We start from the raw sequence: 19,099 nt of genomic DNA on the forward strand, positions 1-19,099 counted from the left end.
TATCCGTTCATTGATGGATGGATATTGTTAGTAACTTTTGGCTACTCTGAATGATACTGCTATGAATATTGATGTGAAATTTTTTATGAGAATATGTTTTCATTCTGTTGGCTGTACATTTGCCCCGCCATATCTGTAGTTTCCACTACATGAATCCAGATGGTTGATTGTAAAGGGACTCGAACATCCTTGGATTATGGTATCCAGGGTGTGGGGTTCCTGAAACCAACCCCCCAAGGATATTGAGAGATGACTCTATATGTAGGAGTGGAATTGCTGAGACATATAACTCTAAGCTTTTGAGGAAATACCAGACTTCTCCAAAGAAGCTGCAACATTGTTCCTTTCCCCTGGCGGCATATGAGGTTTCTCTGCCTCCTGAACGACATTTGTTATTGTCCATGTTTTGGTTATAACCATCCTAGTGGGTGTAAAATGAGATCTCATTTTGTTTTTGACTTCCCTAGTGATGCTGAGCATCTTTTCATATGATTATTGGCCATTTGTATATCTATTTAAATTCGTGGTAAATTTAAAAATTGGGTGTATTTTTTTGTATTGTTCAGTTGTAAGCATTCGTTATATATCCTGGATACTACTCTCTTATTAGATACATGCTTTGCAAAATTTTTCTTCTATTCTGCACATTGTCCTTTAACTATATTTTTTTAAACATTAAAACAATTTCTTTACAAGGGAGGTAGTTTGATGTAAAGATTTATTTTATTTTTTTGCAAAGCACGCACTCTCTGACTTGAGATACCCTTTTCCCCTGTCATTTCACTTTCTTGATGATGTCCTTTGTAAGAAAAAGGTTTTAGTTTTGATGAAGTCCAGTTTATCTGCTTTTTCCTTCTATCACTTGTGCTCTTGGTTTTGTATCTAGGAAACCAAAGCCTATCCTAGGCCCACAAAGATTTATACTGTGTCTTCTTTTAGAAAGTTTATAGGTTTAATTTTTACATTTCTGTCTGTGATCTATTTTCAATTAATTTTATTTGTTATATAAAATATGGGTGTTCAGATTCCAGATTGATTCTTTTGCCTGCAGATACCCAGCTGTCCCTGAACCATTAGTTGAATAGACTATTCTTTCAATGGAGTGTTTTTGGCCCCCTAGTGGAAAAGTGTCTGTAAATGTAAGTTTTTCCCCGTGGGTTTTTATTGTGTCTCTTAGACTTATTTATCCAAACTTATGCCAGTATCATACTGACTTAGTACTATAGCATTTTAGTACACTTTAAAGTGAGTCCTCCAACTTTACTCTTCTTTTTCAAGGTTGTTTTTGCTGTCCTGGGCCCCTTGCACGTCCATGTGAATTTTGGGATCAGTTTTTCAATTTTGCATAGAAGTCAGCTGGAATTTTGATAGGGATTCCACTGAATATATAGTTCACTTTGAGGATTCTTAACATTTTTAATAATATTGTCAATCATTCCATGAAAATGGGATGTCTTCCATATATGTAGATCTTTTAAAATTTATTCTGGTGATACTTCAAAAAGTTCAATGTACAAATCTTGTAAATTTTTGTTAAATGTATCTCTCACTTTATTTTTAATGCTGTTGTAAATGGAAAGGCTGAATTTCTTATGGGTGGGACTATGTATCAATCTTCTTATTTGTAGAATTCCTTCACAACAAATACCCTTGGTATATATTTGCTACATAAATCTATCCACAACTATTCCCCGCCCCGTGTTATAAGAAACCAAGACCCAAGGTAAGCTACTTGAAAACACCTATGTGGAAGTGAGAAATGAGACCCTTGGGTGGGTCTTTGTGCAGATGATACTGAGAGCTTATTCTGAATGGCTTCTTCTTAATTACTTTTAAACAACCCTTTCAGTGTATTTAGTCAGATACATTAAGATTATGCCCTTTTGATGTGCGGAGTAGCTAAGACTATAATTTTCAAATAAATTCTAGTGAGAGTGTTGTACTTGAAACCTAATTTGCATCAATCTTTGAAGATTTATGTTTCAGGAGCTTTGACTAAAGAACAACTGTCTTTATTCTATAATGAGAACTAAATGCTCAAGCAACATGTAAGAGTTTGAGCAAACTGCCCCCGCCCCGTAGTGCTGGGTGGCTGCAGCTGTAACTGGAGTCAGCACTTACCTCTCCCAGTATGCTTGTGCTGATCTGCTCAAAGTGGTTCGTCCAACAGTTTGTCAGTAGTCTGTTGGACAAAGTCATAAAACATTGATTGAAGGTTGCTAGAATGCAATATATTCTTATTAATATTAAGTAAGCACATATTGAATGCTTACTGTATGATGGAATTGACCCTCAGCCTCACATGAATATTATTTCTCTTGAAACCTCACATATTTCCTTGTTATTCTCACTTTACAGATAAGGAGACTGAGAATTAGGTCTTCTCTCTTTTGGGAGGAGCTCATTATTAATGATGGGCAGTTGTAAGGAAAAAGATATTGATTCATTATGAGAAAACATTTTTGTGAGAGTCAGCAATGAAGAAGATGAACACTGAAGAAGGTGATCATTGTTCGAGTGAGACAAGCCCTGGGTTGTGCGGAGTCAGCATCCCTGTCCTAGACACGGCACGTGTAGAGCTGCGTGGTGGGTGAGGCGGCGCGGCCGTGCAGGGAAAGCGGATGCTGGGGCCTTAGGCTGTGCTCAGGCCTGGTTGGGCTTTCTCCTAAGGGGAGTGAACCATCATTGACAGATTTTAAGTAGGAGAGTGGGGTGCTCTCATAGTTCATATTTGTCTTCTAGAATGTTTGGAAACATTTAGAAGGCTTGGCAGGAGATGATGTGATGAGTCAGAGTAGGGTGGCTGCGAGGTGTAGCAGTGTCCAATTTTCAAGTGGTTTTCAGGCCCAGGCTTGTGGCTTAGTAGCCGTGTCAGTTTGAATGACGCACGCAAGGAAGTGAAACAATTTATCTAATCAATTGAAGCAGTGATGTACCCAATTCCCAGGACTATTGTGGAGATCCAGTGAGATACACTGTGCAGTGTGCAGTGTGGTCTCCAGCAGAGAGTCAGTGCTGAGTGAGTGCCAGTGAGTATCTGGTAGGTCAGTTGAGGGTAGTGGGACTCGGAGTCTGAGGATATCTGGTCCCTGAAGGAGGGGTCCATTCACATCTGTGAGTGATGGGCCTGAGTTGGGAGACGCAGGGAGACCTTACCCCCCGACCAGGGGCCCTGGTAAGGACGGCTATGGGAGGAACACCGTGAAGTCAACTCTTTGCATGTGGAGTTGGAGCTGCCTTTGAGACAACTAACTGCAGTGTCACGAGCTTAAAGAGGAGATCTGGGCCCAGGTTGTGCATTTTCCTAAAATCTCAACTCCTAAGGACGCTGAAGTATTGATCACTGAACGTGAAGTCATACTTTAAAGGACAAACGAATAGTAGTATTATCCCTGTCATCAAAGCTCACGTCTATTTATTCATCACTCACTTTGCTAATTGTGTACTTACAGAGCTCACTTCACCGTCCTCCCGTGGGCTCAGGCTCCACAGAAAAGAGCTGGTGAGACTCCCTCTTTTCTAGAATAAGACACATTTAGCTTGTAGCCTTCTGTACCTCGCCAGACTTAGGATATTAGTTTGTTGGTTTAATTGTATTTTCTGTTGGCCATGTCCTGACAGGAGAGAAATTTTACCTCATGGTCATGTTTCAATTAGCTGTTACTGAGAATTGCTGATCTGATACATAGTGTATGTATTATATTAACTTTGTAGAGTAGTTATCATTTTTCTGTCTTTGCCCGTTAATTTGTTTGCCCCTTCAGTGTTCTATTCTTTTTGGGGCCTTATTTTTTTTTTAATTAAAAAATGTCTGTTAGCAGTTAAAAAAAAAAGCAAAGAAAAAATGCACATGAGAACTAAATTTAGAAAATGTCTAGTGTGTTTTCTGTCTCGGCAATGGAGGGTTCTAGAAACTCCTGAAAACCTTCATTACACAAGTTCCTTAAAACGCTAATTGAGAAATAAAACCTTCCTTCCTCATCTTTCAAGCTGCACAACTCATTGTCAAGAAAGTGAGGGAAAATTCTCAGAAGCCAAGACAAACGAGAAAGCAGGGTTTCTGAGAGATACGTGAGCGTTAGAAGCCGTGGTGTGCTGGTTGGCTCCTGAACTGATTTTCAGTTGCCTTGACAGGAGGGAAGCAGGTGAGCCCCAGACCTCTCACACTAGGAGTTGGATGGGTGATCATAAAATGGGCCAAGCCCATCCTGAGAATCTTGCTTTACTAAAGGGTGAAATAGGAAAAAAAAATTCCTCAAGACAAGAAAGTAAGAAAAGTCAATTTTGGTGGAAGAGGGGAAAAATAACAAATCCAAATTAAGGATATAGTTTAAAGCTGTTCTGGCATGAGAGTGACCACAAACTCCTGGCAGAAAAGCACAGCTACTCCTTGATTGATAAGTTGTGTTTTGAATGAATCAGTGAACAGCTATTCCGAAAAAGGCCTCCAGAGTCTTGTGGATCAAGATACTGGACAGCAAACACCTCTCTTCCAAGGTCTCATTCAAATAACCAGAAAGGTTTTAAAGGAAACTAACAATAATCTGAGTTGTATTTATTGACATTACTATATGCTAAGAATTCAGAGGTGACTATGGAGTTGTCTCCTCTTTTATGGACCTTATTTTCTCTTTGGGGAGAAAAATGACATAGTTGGGTATCTTGGTGGAGGGAGGTGTTAGTCTGTTGCAATTAGCCAGGAGAGGAGATTAAGAAAACAGTGAAGGGTGGGTGAACTTTTTAGCTGAGGACAGTCTTGTTCACTTGGCTTTTAATTGCAGGCTCAATGAGCTGTCACTGGAGGGAATAGATCTTACGGAAGATGGACATAGCTCAAGCCTCTTTGGAATGGACAAGTGAACCTGGAAAAAGACAGTCAAATCTGTGCAGACATTAAAGTTCACTTGAACGTGCTCCATCCCTGAGCCAAAGATAGGACAAATATGCAGCAATTCTTGAGGACAGAAGAGTGGTTTTTAAGGTTCTCCAAGAATGAATCCCATGGAACCGAGATGGCCAGTTGTCAAACTGAGATTTTGTTCTTTGGACGGTGTACCCAGCAAGGGTATTGGCCTTTTATATGTTTCCATTTGTCTTTAATACATGTCTGTTGATGAGGGCATGGGCACAAATGTTTGACACCTTGTCGAGGCGATTTTGGATACCTGCCTAGAAGCACGGGCACAGTTGCGGCTGCTTCATACATCTTGCAGCCCATCCCTTTCCCCGGCTCCGGGATCACGGCAGAGTGATTCCTTGTTGACCTGTCCGTTTCCTCTGTGACATCATAACCCATGAAAAGACCGGAGGATATTAACTTGGCTTTGTTAAATTCAAAGAAACAGATCAAATATGAAGTCAGATTTGTTCTTTCCTATTTCAGTAGTACCATGGAGACGGCAGTTTGGGCAGCTTTTTGTAGTGTCCTGGAGGCTTTCTCTCTCAGCTTCTGGGCGCCTCTGTTGAAAACACTTCATAGCTCTCTGGCCTGCTGGAAAAGCACTCTGCCTGTTTTACCCTGAAGATGTGTTCTGTTTATAAACTCATCTCTACTCCTTGGAAAACAACTAAAGAAAAACTCGGTTGGTTTTCCACCAGCCATGGGCAGGGGTGAGGTAAACCGTGTTATTATTTCATAAAATAATAGTAATAATAGTAATAGTAATATTAGTAGTAGTTGTAGTAATAGTAATAATAATAATAATAATAATAATAATAATATTAATAGAAGTCTTAAAACAGGACAGAGCACATTGGAGAGAGTCAAAAAATGCTTTCTGGCTTAAATCAAAAGTGATGACTAGTGATTCCATGGCTGCTGTATTTGCTAAGCTAATTACTCCTTTGCTCCATTACACATTTGTTTTATCTGAAAAAGAAATACAAGGAAATGGTTTAAAAAAAACTCAGAGAACAAAAATACACAAGTGAAAGATGTTTTCCCTCATCCTCTGTTCTTTCAGCCCTCTCTGGAGATGCCTCTGTTTACTATCCTTTGGGTGCTTTTCCAGATATGCTTTGCACATTCCCACCTATGTATGTAAATTCCTTTAAAATTTTAGTTATTTTTAACTTAAAGGGGTTTAAATCCTCAAGTGGCATCTGGCCGGGTAATATAACAGAACAAATCTGACTCCATATTAGATTTGTTCCTTTGAATTTAACCCTATGCTCTGTCACCTAGGCTTCATCTTGCTTGTAAAACAATGTTGCCTAGAGCCTGAAATAAACAGGAGACCCTATTCTGAAGGCTCTGACCTTTAAGGATATTTAACACTTTTTCATTCATTAAAAGATAGCAAATTGCAGAATAGAAAATTACGTTTCTTTTGTTGGAGGTTTACAGGGATCTGACCCACGCAGATAGCTGCAAGAAGAAAGGATTCTAACAAGAAGGAATTCCTACACTAAGAAGTTTGCACTAACCAAGCACATAGGAAAGGAGCCTGAATTGTGACTTGGGGAGATGGTTTTCCAGGACATTAGTTTGCCATCTAGGTCTACAGAAACTTGCTATTCCATGCCCCAACATCTGGTCTCCCAACTTATTGGCCTGTCCTGCACTGAGGAGAATTAATTTCGACTTGGTAACACTCCTATCTACCTAGAAAGCTGGGCACTGGAGCTGAGTGTTATGGAAACAGGCCAGCCAAGACAAAAGCACCAATCGGAGTGTTGGAGTACTCAGAATTATTATGCCGGTGGGCTCAGAGGGGCTTCGGCTCCGAAGTTTTGAGTACCTCCAAGACGTGCACATGAGGTTTTAAAGGCTTAGTTACAAGTAAGGGGATATTAGCCAATAAGGCTCAAAGAACAAAAAGCAAGGAATAAGTACACTGGAGCTTATCAATTTGTAACAGATCACATTACTGACACTTGTTGAGCTTGGAATTACGAGTTAGGTTGTTAGGCCAATAAACTGACACTAAACTTCATATTTACGAGATAGCCCAGCATAATTTAGATCAGTAAACTGACACTTATCACACTTAGATTTGTGACTTAGCTTGTTAGCCCAGCTGGACTTTTCCTTCACATGAGGACAGCTCTCCCACACCCAGGGAACTACTGTGAGCCCTTGATGTTTCCACTAGGGTGGGGTATGGTTTACCCAGGAGGGATGGGGACTATGCACCAACACTCAGGCAGTCTGCTCTGTCTGGGGCTCTGATCTTGTACCATCCCGCTCCCCGCCAGCCCAACACCTGGGACAGTGGAGCGAAGGCAGAGATCCTGCCTGCCTGTTTCCCAGCGTGTAAAAGGGGAATATGTGCGCTTCCCAAGGTAGTTCTGAGCGACAACACCTGCGGGTGCTTGGTTCTGAGAGCAACAGAAAACCCAGCTCCGCGTGGGGGCAACGGGTGTGATCTCCCTAGGGTTTCTGCAGAAGCATCGGACTGAGGGTTGGATCACGGTGGTAAAATTGAGCTGCGGGGCTTGAAGGGTAACAGAAGGGTACAGAGGCAGGTCTGCCGCCTAGGGGTGCCCCAGAGGTAAAGCTTTTTTTCTCCAACTCCTCTAAGACCCTCCCTTCTCCAGATCCCTTCCTTCTCTCTGCTCATCCTGTCCATCTGTATCCCTCCAATTTTCCCGTCCTCTCCACCCGCTCTCATCTTCTCCCTCCCTCGCTGTCCCACCTTCTCTCACAGAACCCAGAGAGGATCGCTGGCCCTCCTGCGCATGCGCAGTCAGTGCCAAGTGGTCCGCTGGTTGGGAGCTCCAAATCCGAGCCGGGGGTCGGGCCCAAAGGCTTCTCAACTACGTCGCCCGGTAGGCCTTTGGTTCCTGCCTGGGGTCGGGGCCTCTGACTGTGGAAGTGCAAGGTGGGGGGCTCCTGGGAAAGGGGTCAGGCGGCTGCGGGAGGGCGGTCCGCCTGTCACAGACCCCAAGGGCGCTAGTCAGCCCGTGTTCAGATGAATTGCTCAGGCCAGACCCCTCTGCCAGCGCCACCTGCCCCGGCGTCCCGGCCATAGATTCCAGGGCCTGGTGTGCACCTGCCATCTCTCACCCAGCCGGGATCCCCTCAGTCCGCGGCTGGCGTCCCCTTCCCCTCTCCCTCCCGCTAGTCCTCTCCTCCCGGGCTTCCTCTTCTCGTCCTGCGGCCCGTCCCCGCCCCTGGGCGGGCTGTGTCCCGGGCGGGCGGGGTCTGCGGACCCGGACGGGGGCGGGCGCCTGGGACTGTGGCTGAGGCTGTCCTCCGAGCGAGGCTGCAGCCCGCGTCCCCCTCCCCGCTTTCCCTGCCCCGCGACCCCGGGGCTGCCCTGCTCTCCCTTTCCCGCTCCCTGAGGACCAGCTCTGTGGCGTGGGCGGTGCTACCTGGGCTGAAAGCCTCCGGCTCTAACGCCCAGCTTCTCCTGGTGGAGTCGGGAAAAGGGAGCGTCACTGCTAAGCGAGGTTCTGTCTCCCCCCTCCATGTTTCTGCCTCAGGTAAGTACCTTGAACACTTTCAGGTGTTATGATGGCGGTGCTTGTTGATGTCACGTGTTTTTATAGTGAGAGGGATTGCAGTGGTGAAAGCAGGGCTTGGTCCTGTTAAAAATGTGCTGAAGGCATGAGGCTGTGACATCCTCCTTCCTTCCCTCTCCCAGGGTGAAAGGAGTGATCCTCGATTTTCAAAAGATAGTTACAGTCCTAACTAGCCCAGCCCAGCTATTGTGTGTTAACAGGAACAGCACCACCAGAGGCCTTGGAGACCCAGGGATATTGCAGTCCTAAAGTGCTCCTGGCATAGTTTGGCTTGTTTAGGTTTTATGTTTTTCTTAAATTGTGGGACAGACTAGTGTATAAACTGAAAAATAATTGTCAAGAAATAATTTTCATAGGACAGTTTTATTGTGATATAGTTCACAAACCATGAATTCCATCCATTTAAATGGTACAATTCAGCAGCTTTTTGCATATTCACAGTGGTGCATCCATTATTATTCCAGAACGTTTTCATCACTTCAGAAAGAGCAGTGGAAATGAATGACCTATCCACCCCTCCCAAGTGGTGGTTCTAAAGAAATTTCTTGGCTATTCCTGACCATAAATTAACTTGTTATATTCCAAGAAAAATCTGGTAGGAATTCTAACCAGAATTGAAATGAATCTGTCTATCAAAACAGGAAGAATTTATACCTTTATGGCATAAACTTCTTCTACCCATGAATATATCTGGGACCCTATCTTTTCATCTGACCAGAGCCTGGCCCATGTGAAGTTCTCACTACTTTTTGGGCTTGTGAATGATGAGATTCTATACATCGTTAGTTGCAACTGTAGCCTTTCACAGAAGAGAAAAGTAACCTCAGTGAAGCAAGTGACTCTCTGATGGTCAGAAAGAGTGACAGCCAGTGCTGGAGTGATCCAGTGGACTTGGTGTTTGCAGCTAGATTTCTCGACCACCTACAGTTAAGGGGATTAGAGAGTTCTTTTATTTTTTCTTAATGGCGTTGCATTTATTTTTACTTATTTTTTAAAATTATTTTTTATTTAAGTGTAGTCAATTTACAATGTTATTTTCAAGTGTGCAGCAGAGATTCAGTTATAAACATATGCATATGTATATATATATGTTTTAGATTGTTTTTAGTATAAATCACTACAAGAAATTGAATATAGTTCCCTGTGTTATATAGCAGGCCCTTGTCATTTATTTTATATTTACTAATTTGTATCTGTTAATCCCCCCTTTCCTGCCTGCTAAACACAGTTTGCATTCTATGTCCATGTGTCCATTACTAGGAGCACCGTTTTTCCTAGTAATATATGCTCTTTTGCTGCTTTCAGTTTCAGTAATTCCATCTTATCTGTGGGCGCTTTTCTTCTGGTGGCCTTAATGTGGTTTGCACACGTGGTAATAGAGATCTGTATTTGGGAGAACCCCAGGCCTCGTGTAGTCCCTGGTACAGAGTGCCCACTGAATTGATGCTTGAACTGGGAAAAAAGCACAGTAAATGTTGGAATTTCCACTATGGTTGAGAATTCTATAACCTCTTTTGACAAACTTAATATTGGCTGCACCCATTCTGGGTAATTTGGTGGAAATTCATGTTATGGTGGTGAAGAGACGGGGCCTTGTATGCTTCTTCTCTTTCTGTTTTCTAACACTCATTCTCCTGGGCCTTCCAGATCCTCCCCTAGAAGTGCCAGGTCTGGCTTGGTGCTGCACTGAGGCAATATTTGTTAATAAGGCCCTTTCCTCATCTCTTCTGAGCCTCCGGTTTTTTCTCTGCACAATGAGGGCTTAGACTAGATAACTACTTTTCAGTTTCTTTTAAAGCCATGTTTCCTTTGAGAAACAGAAAATGCAAATCTCTCCTCTCAAACCAACCCTTTAGATTTTGAAAAGTCCTCCAAGGAGTGACATAGCTCTTTGTGGAAAATGAATGTGATTGTGATTCCAGGTGACACAGAAAAGACTCTTCAGAGATTGATTGCAGGGAGAGGGCAGGAAAGGGGCAGTATGTCACACTTTCTAGTGTGAGCACTGGAGCAGGGGCTTGGATTTAAATATGGTGTCTGACGTGGCCTCTCTCTAATCTTGTAGAATGTGATAAACTTCTCTACCTCAGTTTCTTGATGTGTCAAGTTGGGGTGATAATATTTTAAGGCTTTTGTGAAACATTATGCACATAAGCCATTTGTGTATGGGTAGAAACAAGACCTGCTAGGGATTCAGGGATTTGTTTAAAAAAAAAAAATCTTGTCCATAGCACTCTGTCTGTGTGTATTTAGTAGTTCCTGAAGGGTGAGGGTGAGTCTAAAGTCCATCGTGGGACAGGTGGCCCATGGTTCTCTGTGCCCCTGAATGCCCCCTCCTCCCCAGTCCTCTTCCTCAGTCCAGGATGAAGTTCCCTAGTAGATTTACTCAGAGGTCTTGTGAAAATGGCTATTCATTTTATTGTTTCACCAAGAAGGGCTGCCATCATGACCTCAGCCCTCCCCGGCCGCCACACCAACCCGGATCCCACCCCGGTCCATGTCCACTGGCCCCGCCAACGGCGCTGCCGTACGTTTACCGTCTGTGAGACGCCGCCCCAGAAAGGATGTCGGCCGCCGACTGACGCGGCCAGAACTAGTGGCCCGGCCAAGCAAGCCGCCATCCCCAGCAGCAAACACCGCCATGGCCCCGGGCAGCTGCACACTTCCGGAGCCCGCTGCCTGCCCCAGAAGCGCACGCCAGCCCGCGAGGAGCGCGGCGTCTTTATCCATGGCAACGCCGCGGGGCCCTCCCCTAGCGCTTGCGTCTGCGTCCTCCCGAGGCTAGACGTGCAAGGGCAGAACTTTCGGAGCCAATGGGAGCAAGGGTGCGGCCAGGACGGGGGTGGGGGGAGGCTTATGGGGCAGCTGGGCGGGGCCGGGGCGGGCGGGGCCGCGCGGAGGTCCTCAGCTGCAGGTGGCACCGGCCGGAGGCTGGGGCAATGCTGCCAACAGTGGGCGCGGCGGCAGGGCAGCGGGGCGGGGGCACCCTCACCTGTCTGTGTGCGGGGCTCAGCCTGGGCTCCGCGGCCTCCGCTTGCACCGGAAGTGGACCCAGGCTACCGGTGGGCAAGATAGAGGACTGAGCCCAGGCAGGCACGGCTGGCCAGGTAGGGCACCTGAAGTGCAGAACCGCCAGGCCGGCTGCCGGCCTTGAATACGCGCTGCTAGGCAGTTTCCAAGAAGACGGGATCTGTCCCAAGAGGGGAGGTAGGGCAGGGTGCCAGATGCCTGGTTGGGTGCGGTCTTACAGGAGAGCCACGTTGAGAGGGTGCAGAGCAGCCCCTGTGTTGGCGGGGCTAGGAATTTGGGGTATAGGGTGGGGATGATGTGTGCCATTCCCTGTGGTCTCCCAAAGAACTCGCACCCCCAAGCAAAGGACCCTGCTCCCTCCACCCTTCACTGCATCCCCTGCCTTCCCCAGCACCACCGCCCCTGCCCCCGGAGGGTCCCATGACCTCTCCCCACACCAGGCACCGTCCCTGTTACAGGTACTTATCTCCTGGTGATTCCAGCCCAAGGGTGGGGGCTGTATCTGACCAGTTAGGATGCCTGGAGCCTTTGTATGAAACCTCAGACTATAATGCAGGCGTGCACAGAGGCCCCTCAAACAGGATTCCCTGCATTCCCTCCCCACCACGCACCCACAGCGCAGCTGCCACACCAGGCCAAGCCTGCTGGAGGACCGCTGTTCCCTCTCCACCTGTCCCTGATCAAGAGTGCACCGCCCACACTGCTGGGTATTTAGTGGGCCTTAGAAGAGCAGCTGGTATTTTCATGGACAAATATTTGCTCTTTTGGGAAGAGTTGAGTGCAAAGGGATGTAGGGTATGCCTTTTCTGTTGTCCTGGAACTGGTGACTAGGATGCAAACTTAAGTCAAAGCAGTTTTTAGAGAGAGCCGCAATATATCTTACCCAAAGATCACTGTTCCCCTACAAAGGCAACACCACCTGGCGGGTGGGGTCCTGGTCCCTCTTTCTGGAGGTTGGGCTTTGCACCCTCCAGCTGGGACAGAGCCCGAAACAGCTCTGAACACGCTCCAACAGGCTTTCCCAGCACAAACTGCCTTTATTTTGAATCTGGCTGAAGGAAGCAGCTGAGAAATCTGGGTAAATCTTCCTGGGTGTAACCATGCCTTTTGTGCTGAATGAAAGAGCGGCTCTCCACATGCTAACAGCTTAGAACTGAATGTGTGTCGAAGCCTTCATGCATGTAGCATGTTGGGAACAGCGTTTCATGGTGAGGGGAACTCTATAACTTACATGTGTATGGGGAAGCCCTCACTCCAACAGGGTTTTCCTGCACAAACTGCCTTTATTTCGAAATTGGCTCTTGCTGAGAAATCTTGGTAAGTGTTCTTAAGTGTAGCCATGCCCATTATGCAGGATGAAAGAGCGGCTCTACACTTTTTCACATCTCAGAAATGAATGTGTGTTGAAGCCGTCATTCATGTAGCGTGTTGGGAACACAGAATTTAGTGGTGAGAACTATGTAAATTACATGTCTATGATGAAGCACTCTCTCGAGCCGGGTATTCCAGTGCATACTGCCTTTATTTCGAAACTGGCTTCTCAGAAGCCTGTGGTCTCCACTGCAGGTCTGTCTCCAAACCCAGGGCCAGCATGGTAACTCTGCTCCCCCTGTCTATTCTGGAAGTTCTAGGTGTCCTCCATGGCCCTTCCACCATTATGTTTTTGGAAAACCCCGCAGATGGAATGGGCCTGAGAACAGGAGAGCTGGATGCCAGAAGCCACTGCCCAGTGTGAGGCTCCTGGGAGGGGCATCTCCTCTCCGTGGGCTCTGATCTAACCTCCCCTCTCCCCCACCCCCACCCCTCTCCTCCTGCATTTCCTGATTGATCCCTGGATAATGGTCCATACCAGGAATGACCTGGGAGAGGTTTTATGAGTCTTTAAGTGGAAAAGAAAAAAAAAAGAAATCTTTAGACAAGTTACTGAAAGTAACTTCCAGCTTTACCGGGAAAGACCTCATTCCAATGTTTAAGGCTAGTTGACAGGGTGTCAAATTGCTTAACCACTCACATCTGAGCAAGTGCTACCTCTCTCTCCAGCTCCCCGCAGCATCCACCTGTGGCAACTTGGCCAAAAGAAGGCAAGAAAGCTCTTTCCCCTCGCCAGCACCAGCGTGGCTTTGGAGTCAGTGGAGGCTGAGAGAAAGAGCCCCGCCCTGAGGTTTGAGGGGCCTCCAGCCACAGCCAGAGGAGCGGGGGTTTTCAGAGTGGCCCAGCAGGGAAACCAGGCAAGGCCACCTGGCCCAAGTCTTCCCTGCCCAGAGAGCCCCATGAACTGCTTTGGGCCACACTCCCCGTTTGGGCCCCCTGCAAAAAGATACCACGGGAGCCACACCTGAGAAGGCAGAAGGACAGCCCTTTAGCCTGGGGTCCCAGCAGGTGTGTCCTGTGAGACCTGTGGCCACATAAGTTCCTTGTCTCTCCAGGTCACTGAAGGGACTGTGCTGGGCATCTTGGTGGTCAGGGACATGGGAACACCTCTAAACTCTGAAGAAGGACAGAGAGACTCTTCCTGGAAGCAAGGATTCCAGGGAGACACCTTGCCCAGAACTGGGGGACTGTGTCCTGAGTAGACCCCTGGGAGGCAATGTGGGGCTGTGGGGTCCTCTTCTGAGAAGGGAGCAGGTGAGTTTTCCGGGGGTGGGGTCCTGCTTTGTCCAGATATGTCCTTGTGTAAGACTCATTTACAAACACCTCCAAGTCCACCTAGGGGTGGCCCCAGAGGTGGGGGTAGAGGAGGAGAGTGAAGGGTGCAGACTTAGGGCCCCCTGAGCCACCCAGGGAGCCAAGGGTCAGTGGGAACATCTTGGGAGTCTAGTGCAGGGGTGGAGGACGAGCACTAAGAACATGCCAAGTCATGCAATAAAGTGACCCGTGACCACGAGACACAGGTGGCCGTACACCAAAAGAGGCAGATAGAAATTTAGACCCAGGATCTGAGAACCTTGAGAGGGGCTGGAGGGTCCCAGGAACCCTCAGGAACAGCTCTTCTAGGGGCACAGACATCCCAATACACACATTTCTCATGGAAGCTTTTTGGGGTGCAGAATGAGTTACCAGGATCCTGAACTTAGTATGGAATCACGGTTCCTGGCAATAAATTGCTGTCATTTGTCCCTGGACATGCACAGGGGAGCTGACTGCTGTGGGGGTCACTGCAGGACTAGAATCTTCTGGTGTCTGCTCTGTGACCACAGAAACCCAGGGGGATTTCTCAACAGGAGAACCTGGAGACCATGCCTGCAAGGACCACCCTCATGGGATGGCCAAGGAGCTCGTGGTACCCAGGTCACCAAGTGACGAAGTTGTGAGGTTGCCTGGGGTATCCTGGGGGCATGTAGATTTCTGAGGTCAGCACGTGGGCCCAGCACTGCTGGATGGTCTGCACAAAGAGGGGCCTGCCCTCCTGATGATGGCTCTTAACACCTGCAGGGAAACTGCTCCCAGGGCTCCTGGAGGTCCATATTGAGAGTGTCCTGCCAGCCTTGTGGGGTCACCTTCCCCTGATGCAGAAGCAGACCTCTCTCCCTTGAGGCCCAGGGGACACCTGGCTCAGGTGCCACCTGTGTGCCCTGGACACGCAGAGCCCCAGAGCTCTGGCACAGCCTGGGGTGTGGTGGTGTCCGGGCAAGAAAGGCCCTGGGAAGGGGGTCATTCAAGGGCAGAGGCCACTCTGCAGGGATGCTGGACCTGGCAGCAATGCACTGCTTCAGTACTCCCTTGGGTTGGGTCTCCAACCTGTGGGATGGAAGGGCCACTCCTTCCTGTGTTGCAGTCGGGGGAACTAGATCCATCGTCAAGGTCAGCCCTGAAAATGGAGGCTGCGCTACCTCCATTCCTGGAAAGAAAATCAGTCCCCTCCAGTCCAGGTGATTCAGAAAGTCATTCAGCAATGTTCGGGGCCCCCACTTTAGGCTTTGAATTAGAGCTGAGCGGCTTAGGAGGCCAGATCCCTGACCGTGGCTCCAGGAGCAGGTTTTCTGCTGGGGGACAGGATCCTCACAAACACCTGTGTCTTTGTGGGACACTCCCCTCTGACAAGCTGGGAGGCAGGGTGCAGTTGTGGGAAATCGTGTTTACATGAGCAGAGGGCCACCATGTGGTGGGGGCACAGGAGACTGTGAGAATGAGTCCCACAGCCTTTCTGGAATCAAAAAACTGGCAAATGTGAAAAAGTGCATAATTTGTTTTATTGAACAGGCTGCTTATGTACGTTTGGAGGACCAGGTTCAAGGACTCAGCATCCCTCCAGGACAATAGCCTCAAGAGAAGAACAGACAGAGCAGGAGGAGATCTGGGGTTTCTCCCAGGAATGAGGTGGAACAGGGATTTCTGCAGATTTGCAAGGAGTCCCCGACCACTGAGCATGGGGTTACAGCCCCACGAGACCCCTGTCATGTTTGGCTTGGGCTCTGGTTCTGGCCTGCTCATGTATTCTTCCAGCAGAGTTCCAGAAACTCAGAGGGTGGACTTAGAGGGGCTGCGTTTGGAACCTAGTGAGGAGTTGGAGGGTCCTTTATATTGAGTCCCTTCATCCTAATCACCGTAGCTGAAGCCCAACACCCCCCAGGCCCCCATGGTTGCCGTGGAGGGAGAACAAGCCTGGCAGGCGACCTAGGGGTCCCACTACTGTGTCCTTCCCTTGTCTTCGTTCCCTTTCACCCCGGAAGGTGTGATTGTCTCGTGTCATGGTGGCCTCCACAATGTCCCTCCCAGTAATCTCTCTTCTCCATCAGGTGGGGTTCCCAACCCCGCTCAGCCTTCTCTGCATGGATGCTGAAGGACCAGGCCCACCTGAAGTTCTGAGCTCGAGCAGTAAGGTGGAAACAAAGAAACCAATGGAAAAAAGAAGCAAGTGATTGTGGCAAAGCTCCCCACCACAGAGAAGCTGCCCTGAGTGGAAGGGAGAGTGTGGGCATGCCCGTTTGTTTCCTATCTCCCAGTGCTCTTAGCTTTCTTATTGCCTACCTGCATGGTTACAACAAAATGATCTGCAAAATGATCTGAAAATATTTACTCTCTTGCTTTTACAGAAAAGGCTGGCCAGCCTCTGGTCCGGTACCAGGCAAGAGATTGGAGTTCCTTTCCAGTTTGGAAACATCTTGGCAGGCCCAGGTTTGCAAAGGTCTTTAAGAGTAGTTACGGAGTTTTGCTTTTAAACTTTTTTACGGCTGTATATACTTGTGAGATGTGGTTGTGATGTATAATTCTGAGCCGGGATTTTCTCAAACTGTTTCTCACTTCTTATACCAGACATTCCTAAATTCCAAGTGGAACTGCATATTAAGGAAGCCATGGAATTTAGCAAAAGGATACAGATCTCATTTCCTTTTAAGCATCGGTGTACCTCCATCATGGCAGTATTTGTTATGTGTTATTGATAGGGGAACTAAGTAGTAAACAGATTAATAGAAAATAGGGGATTTTAGGTACACAGGTTCATCTTTTCAACATTGTTTGTAATATTTGCAGTTTAAGATGACCATTCCTGAGAAACAGGCAGCCTCTTAGAATGAAATAGCATTTCCTCTGAACCATAATTAATTTTTATTTTGTAGACAGCAGGAAGGGTAATAACACGTCACACATTTGGGGACGTCAAAGAGAAAATGTAACTTTCTGGGAGCGCACTCCCCCGCCTCCCCCTGCCCTTTTTACTGTCCCATTCTCCCTGGAAGGCTCTTTCTTATCTTCTGCTCATGGCTCCAGTAACTCTTTCTTCCTCCTTGTTCCTCAGCTGGTAAGGTTAGTTTTCTACTTTGAACAAGCAAACAAGCCAACAGAAGAGAAATTTCACAAGCAACTCCCAGCACATCCGCTCGCCTTCTGATGTCTGTGACCTCACTCTCGGTGCCCCACCGCTTATTAAAAGTGGCATCGAAAGCCAGTTCCTCCAAAAGTCCCCGAGGCCCCATCCCTCCCATCTTCTCTGGGTTGTCACTCCCAAAACCATCCTCTCTTTCACTGCCTCATCTATTTTGTTCTCCTGCTAGTTGGCACCATCAGTATATAAACGTCCATCCTCTTAAACCAACAGCACTCCTTGACCCTAATTCACCCCCACCAATTGCCACCCTGTGTCTTTGCAGCAAATCTTTAAGGAGTTGTTTAAACTCACTGTCTGCATCTTCTCTTGAGCCATCCCCTTTTACACCCATTCTGGCTTTTCGCCTGATCCCTCGCTCTATGGAAACTGCCCTGTCAAGGCCATCAGTGACCCCATGTTGCTAAATATAGTGGTCAATTTTGACTCCTCATCATGCTTGGCCCCTCGGCAGCATTTGACCCAGCTCTTCCATCCCTCCTACCCCGTGTTCCTGCTTCACTCAACCCCCAGCCCATCTCTCTGTCTGTTTCTGCTTTTGGCCTGCTGGCTGGTCCTTTGCCAATGTCTCCTGTTTTTTCCAAACATATACTGTGGGTGTTCCCCAGGGTGGGTTCCTGGGCCTCTCCTCTCTCTCTCTGCTATTCCTTTGGTGGAAGCAACCCAGCCTTGGAAATTGGCATGCCATCAATTTCTCAATTTCTCCAAAATTCCCTGATTTCCCCTTTCCATCTGAGCCTTTATCCCTGAGACTCACATCACATTCTTTTCCTTTCATTCATCTTGCTTTCACATTCATACATATGTTCTACTATGAAATTACTTTTCCAAATTTTGAATCAGTACATATATATCATGTAAAATGCTCAAATATGTATTATTTCCACTAAGATGCTAATTCTACCTTAGAACATTTCTGCACTTCTGTATTTATGTGAATAAAGCGAATAGTATTTCTACAAGCCTCATAGTTAAACACTGTTAGTTTGGGGCTATTATGTAACATGAAATAATGGTACATCAACATAGTCGTTTTTCATTTATTTTTATGTAACACCGAGATGAGGTTTTTGCCCTGAAGACTGGTTTTATTGAAATTTTACCTACATTACGGACAGTCAGTTTATGTGAAAGCCCTCATTTCTCCCCTTTTTGATATATGCTCCATTTGGCTATATATAACATATAACTTGGCATGAAACAAAATTCCCAAATCATTCACATAATACAATTAATATGTTTAATTATATTTTTTAAATGTTAAAAAGAAAAAGAAAACAGATTCCTCTACCTATTAGGCACTTCTGTGGCAATATGTAACACACCCCTTAACCATGACATTGAAGAACTGAGCTGATACCAGCCCCTTTCCACCTGCTCAGCCCCACCTTTTCCCATCCCCTTTCCCATCCGGAGAGGACATCCCTCCCATTGTCCAGGCCCAGATGTTGGAACCATGTCCTTTCTCTCTCTTTCTTTTACACTCACAGACAGCAAATCCAGCTTGTTAGAAAATTCTGGATATTCTGTCTTAATTAAATACCTGCTCTCTGCTCCCCGCCCTCCTAAGAGCCACCTTCAGCCTTTCCTGGACACCAATAGCCTTCTGTTTCCATCTTTGCTTTCCTGCAATCTCTCATCCACACAGAGTCAGAGGGAGCCTGTAAAAACATACATTGGGGGTGGTGGGTGTTGCTCAGTGGTAGGGCGCATGCTTAGCATGCTTGAGATCCTGGGTTCAATCACCAGCACATTCATTAAAATAAATAAATTACTTCC

At 46.8% G+C, this 19,099-nt stretch overlaps 1 protein-coding gene and 1 long non-coding RNA gene across 3 annotated transcripts in view; both read left to right on the forward strand.

Annotated features, from left to right (window-relative positions):
* LOC140693523 (uncharacterized) overlaps positions 1–19,099 on the forward strand; it is a 127,851-nt gene that overhangs the window by 62,363 nt on the left and 46,389 nt on the right. Inside the window, exons 4-8 of the mRNA XM_072957343.1 lie at positions 13,537–13,657; positions 13,923–14,121; positions 15,697–15,813; positions 16,233–16,407; positions 16,530–16,611. The gene's annotated coding sequence lies outside the window, so the exon portion shown is untranslated. The remainder of the gene's footprint in view (positions 1–13,536; positions 13,658–13,922; positions 14,122–15,696; positions 15,814–16,232; positions 16,408–16,529; positions 16,612–19,099) is intronic.
* LOC140693538 (uncharacterized) lies at positions 2,472–4,970 on the forward strand. 2 transcript variants are annotated; one of them, XR_012069305.1, is made up of 4 exons: positions 2,472–2,586; positions 3,453–3,502; positions 3,991–4,145; positions 4,782–4,970. It is a non-coding gene; the product is annotated as an uncharacterized lncRNA (long non-coding RNA). The 2 variants fall into 2 exon arrangements; XR_012069304.1 differs by lacking the exon at positions 2,472–2,586 and having other exon boundaries at positions 3,234–3,502.

The sequence above is a fragment of the Vicugna pacos genome, unplaced genomic scaffold, assembly GCF_048564905.1.
Source record: "Vicugna pacos unplaced genomic scaffold, VicPac4 scaffold_19, whole genome shotgun sequence".
Lineage (NCBI taxonomy): Eukaryota > Metazoa > Chordata > Mammalia > Artiodactyla > Camelidae > Vicugna > Vicugna pacos.